This window comes from Dendropsophus ebraccatus, unplaced genomic scaffold, assembly GCF_027789765.1.
Source record: "Dendropsophus ebraccatus isolate aDenEbr1 unplaced genomic scaffold, aDenEbr1.pat pat_scaffold_1523_ctg1, whole genome shotgun sequence".
In the NCBI taxonomy this organism is placed as follows: domain Eukaryota; kingdom Metazoa; phylum Chordata; class Amphibia; order Anura; family Hylidae; genus Dendropsophus; species Dendropsophus ebraccatus.
In genome coordinates this window covers 4,814-10,872 of record NW_027208945.1, presented here as the reverse complement: position 1 = coordinate 10,872, position 6,059 = coordinate 4,814, and positions in this window count along the sequence as shown.

Here is a 6,059-nt window from a genome sequence, read left to right as displayed (position 1 = left end):
TTCCTTATACAGTCTGTTTTTTCATAACAGAGGTTCCAATATAAATGGGTCAATTTTACTGGATGACACAATAATGCATTATCCCTGTGCCCTGGGCTGCTTCCACCCTGTGTCCTTTTATTGACCTCCTATCAATTTTTGCTAACCCACAAAAACTGATGCATCACTGATAGTTTTTCCTGGACATTACTGATACCTGAAAAAAACTGATGTGTGGATGAGGACTAAGGCCTTATTCACACGCCCACAGTTCTGTCCACATTTTTGAACACGCAATTGCAGACAGAACATAGGACCAATGTTATTCAATTGCCCTGTTCACATGTCCATAAGTGTAGACTGGGCCCGCGATCTGTGCCACAAAAAAAATATATGCTGTAATGCAAACTGGGATTTGAGTCTTGGATTGCTATGTTTATGTAATGCTTATGTAGCGCTCCTTGAAGCATAGAGCTACTGATGCACATTCGTAGTGCAGTCCACAGGCTGCACTACAGGGGTGTGAATGTGGCCTTACACTATTTGGAACAAAGCATAAAATACAGCAGCTCAATGAGTCTCCTGTTGTCCTGGAAGATTGTTGAAAGAAATGAGACAGTGACACTTGCCTCTGCATACATTGTACTATATTGTATACACATTTACTTATAAGTGAGCAGGAGATTAGTGGCAGGTAATATATTGGTTGACACTTCCTCGTGTTGAGGCCAGGGCTGTGGAGTCTGTAAGCCACAGCTCCAACTCCTTTCAGACACCAGAGGAACTTTGAGTCCCAATGAACTCAGAACTAGACTAGATGGACTAGGTGGTCTTTTTCTGCTAACAATCTTAGAAACCTAGAAAAGACAGAAAAAGACCACTGGGTCCATCTAGTCTGCCCTTTTAGTATTTTCTTTCTTATTATCTTAGGATAGATGTATGTTTATCCCAGGCGTGTTTAAATTCTGTTATTGTAGATTTACCAACCACCTCTGCTGGAAGTTTGTTCCAGGTATCTACTACTCTTTCAGTAAAATTATATTTTCTCACATTGCTTCTGATCTTTCTCCCAACTAACCCCTCACTGTGTCCTCTTGTTCTTAAGCTCAGTTTTTTACTAAAAACACTTCCCTCTTGAACCTTGTTTAGTCCCTTAACATACTTAAAGGTTTCAATCATGTCCCTTCTTTCCCCCCGACTATACAGATTCAAATTCTTAAGTGTTTCCTGATATGGTTTATGCCTTACACCCTCCACCATTTTTGTAGCCAGTCTTTGGACCCGTTCTATTTTATCAATATTCTTTTTTAGGTGAGGTCTCCAGAACTGGACACAGTATTCCAGATGTGATCTCATGAGAGCTCTATACAACGGGATCACAATCTCCCTCTTTCTACTGGTTATACCTCTAGCTATACACCCCAGCATACGATTTGCTTTCCCCACTGCCTGGTTGCACTGGTGACTCATTTTAAGGCTGTCAGAAATCACTACCCCTAAATCCTTCTCTTCTGAAGTCTTTTCCAACACAGTACTGCCGATGTGATACTCTGATAGGGGATTCCTCATCCCCAAGTGCATTATTTTACATTTGGAAATGTTGAACTTCAATTTCCACTGTTTGGACCACTTATCTAGCAAAGCTAAATCATTTTCCATATTACTGACACCTCCAGGAATATCAACCCTATTGCACACTTTTGTGTCGTCAGCAAACAGACAAACTTTACCTACCAAACCTTCTCCTATGTCACTTCCAAACATATCAAAAAGAATAGGACCCAAAACAGACCCTTGTGGCACACCACTTGTAACCAGTCTCTGCTCGGAATATACACCATTAACAACAACCCTCTGATATCTATCCTTCAGCCAACCACAAATCCACTGAACTATCCAGGGATTAAGTCCAATTTTCTCCAACTTCTCGATCAGCTCTTTATGGGGAACTGTATCAAAAGCTTTGTTGAAGTCCAGATAGGCAATATCCACAGCACCACCTTCATGCAGCACTTTTGTGGCATAATCAAAGAAATCAATGAGATTAGTCTGACATCGGCCCTCAGTAAAGCCATGTTGGTTTGGATCCATCAAATTGTTGATTCTTAGGTGATCCATTATCTTTTTTTTTTAGAAGAGTTTCCATAATTTTCACTACTACAGATGTTAAGCTCACTGGCCTGTAGTTACCGGGCTCTTCTCTACTCCCCTTCTTGTGGTTTGGTATAACATTGGCTGTTCTCCAATCATCGGGGACATCTCCTGTTAGCAGGGATTGGTTATACAGATCTGTCAGGGGGGCAACAATCACAGATCCAAGTTCTTTAAGAACCCTGGGATGGATGCCTACTGGACCCATCGCCTTATTCAGCTTTAAACGGGCAAGTTCCTCTGCAACTTCAGCCTCTGAAAATACTGGAGCTGAACCCATATAGCTGGAGGCAATGCTGTGTCCAACCATCCTGTGATTGTGAAGGCCTTCTTCTGAAAACATTGAGCAGAAGTAACTATTCAAGTAGTCAGCGACCGCCTTATCTCCGTCAATAAACGTAATCTTCCCATTACTTATTTTAGTAATGCTGCAGCCTTTCTTCTTCTTCCTGTCACTTATATATCTGAAGAAGATTTTATTCCTCGCAGTAACAGATTTTGCCATTTCTTCTTCTTTTGAGGCTTTAGCAGCATTTATCATCTGCTTTGCCTCCTTCTGTTTACTTTTATACGTCTCTCTGTCAGCTTCATTTCCAGTCTCCTTATACTTCCTATACGCTGCCTTTTTTCCCTTTACAATGGCCTTAACCTCTCTAGTAAACCATAATGGATTCTTCTTCCTTTTACTTTTGCTAACTTCTCGTACATGTAGTCTAGTTGCCTTTAATATGGCATTTTTTTAAATTTTGTTTTATCCCACCCTCTTAATTCTTTATCTAAATACTCCCCCTTTTTCTTAAAATCTGTCTTCCTAAAATTCAATACTCTTGTTGTAGTATGGGATTGGACGCAGTCAGTTTGTACGTCAAACCATAAACACTGGTGGTCACTGGAACCTAAATTTTCTTCCACTCTAACTTCAGAAACCTGATCCCCATTAGTAAATGCTAAAGCTAGATTGTTCTCTTCTCTGGTTGGTGACTTCACAAGCTGTTTTAGAGATACCCCTGTAAGGGTCTCTATTATATTCTTGCTTTTATATCTAAGTGCAGAAGGGATATTCCAATCCACATCTGGCAAGTTGAAGTCACCCATAAATACAATTTCCCCCTATAATGAAATTTTAGTAATTTCATCCATCAGCATGTTATCATAGTCCTCACTTTGCCCCGGAGGCCTATAGATAACACCTATCCTAATAACAGATCCCTCTTTGGACTGCATACAAACCCAGAGAGTCTCCAGCTCTTTAAATGTATTTTGGATGACTGTCGATTTAAGACTATCCCTAACATGAATGGCTACCCCGCCTCCCCTTCTCTCTGCTCTGTCTTTCCTGTACAAAATATATCCCGGTATAACTATGTCCCAATCATTAGACTATTTGTACCAGGTCTCTGTTACAGCAACAAGGTCCAAATCATCTCTAGACATAATGGCCGTCAGCTCACAGATCTTGTTTCCTAAGCTGCGAGCATTCGTACACATTGCCCGAAGATTACTAAGCTTCATAATACCTTTATTCCCAACTTCATCTACCGCACCAACAGCATCTTCCTTACAAACAATAACCGCACCAACCATTGCATCTACAGCACCAACCATTGCATCTACTGCACCAACCACTGTGTCTAAAGCACCAACCACTGCGCTTTCGCAAATCCGAATACACTTACAGTATTTGTCTTTACTGGTCGGGGACAGAAATCCTCCTTCTCTATTATACTTCTGTCCCCATCTGACCCCATCTAGTTTAAATGTCTGTCCAAAGACAATCTGAATTCCTCACCAAGTACCTGTGTATCTATGTGTGATGGGTGCAAACCATCCCATCTTATATGTTTCTAACAAATATTCACCGTACACAAAGAAAAACCACAGGAACTACCCGCTCAGCCAGTCAGTGACTGCCGCTGTGTCTTGCCTCAGTCACTGATTGGCTGAATGGGCATTTCTGAGTGGGGCTGTAACAGAACAGCATCGGGACCCCAGCGAGGGACCACAAGCCGTGACGCAGCACTGCAGCACCACAGGGCAGGGTAAATAGGACTTCTTAAGATCCCAAAACATTCTGACCACCCCCTCGGATGTTTCACTGTTGTCCAGAATACCCCTTTAATTTCTGCCTCCCTTTTACACACACACACACACACACGCACACACAGAGCCTGCTGAAGACATAGCCTGCACATTTACCTGCTGGAGTCATAGAGCGCGCACACACAAACACACACAAACACACACAGCCTGCTGCAGCCATAGCACACTGAAGAAAAACACAATATTCTCCCAGAGAGAAAACACCACATTGAGGACAGAGGTTACTGCTACACTACTTATGGCTTCTCCTCCTCTATATTACACAGGATATCTTCACATTACACTGCTGCTCATAAACAATCATCCAGCATCCAGGAAGAGAACAGCACAGATCTCCCCCTACACAATGGACTCTTTGAGCCCAGAAGCAAACTAACAAATAGTGACCTCCAACATCTCCTCGACCATCCTTATCTAATAGGGCCAGTGCTTTATTACTGATATATGAAGGAAATGCTTCACCCTAACTACATTTATGGAAGAAAAAAATTATTGAACAAGAAGAAAGTGGTTGTTATAAATAAGGGCCTTAGATTGATGGGCCAAAAAAAAAGTGTTAAATCAATGGAAAAACAAATCAAAACAGATGCACACAGTTGCATCTTTTTTTTTTTTCATCAGTTGTTTATCTGTTTTTTCGCAAAAACGTAGTGTGAACCTAGTCTTAATGCCTCAATAGTTCAGTTGATATATGTTTGGCTGAAGGATCAGAGGGTTTTTGGTAGTGGAAATACATACAACCATTCCAACACTATCCAAGGTACCGTGGTTTGCAATAAATTAGAATATCAACATTTTTTTTTTTCCAGTAATTCAATTCAAAAAGTGACCTCATTTATTCTATAGTCATTACATACAGAGTGAACTTTTTCTAGCGTTTATTTCTGTTAAAGTTGATGATTATGGATTACAGCCAAGAAAAACCCAAAGTCAGTATTTCAGAAATTTGAATATTTAACCCAAAACACCTGCAGAGGCTTCCTAAGTGTTATAAATGGTCCCTTGGTCCCAGTAGGCAACACAATCATGGGGAAGACTGCTGACAGATGTCCAGAAGGCAGTCATTCACACAAAAGCCACAAAGTTCATTGCTAAAGAAGATGGCTGTTCTGAGAGTGCTGTATCAAAGCATATTAATGGAAAGTTAAGTGGAAGGAAAAAGTGTGGTAGAAAAATGTGCACAAGCAACCGGGAGAACCGCAGTCTAAACGGATTGCAGTGAAAATGGCATTCAAAAATTTGGGAGAGATTCCACAAAAAGTGGACTACAGCTGGAGTCAGTGCTTCAAAAGCCACCACATACAGACATCTGCAGGACATGGGCCAAACAACGCCAGAAGCGTCTTATCTGGGCCAAGGAAAAGAAGACTGGACTGGTGATCAGTGGTCCAAGATGCTGATTTCAGATGAAAGTAAATTTTGCATTTAATTTGGAAATCGAGGTCCCAGAGTCTGAAGGAAGAGTGGAGAGGCACAATCCAAGCTGCTTGAGCCATGTCATCTGCTGGTGTAGTTTCACTGGGTTTCATCAACACCAAAGTCATCGCTGCCGTCTACCAGGAAATTTTAAAGCACTTCATGCTTCCCTGTGCTGAAAAGATTTTTGGAGATGGAATTTTCATCTTCCAGCAGGATTTGGCACCTGTCCACACAGCCAAAAGTACCAATACCTGGTTTACTAACCATAGCATCACTGTCAGGGCCGCCATCAGGAATTTCGGGGCCCCCATACAACCAAGTGTCTGGGCCCCCCACATTAATAAAAAAAAAATAATAATTGTGTGTTGGCCCCACGCCTTGCTGGGAGGTATAATTTGGTTCAGATCAAT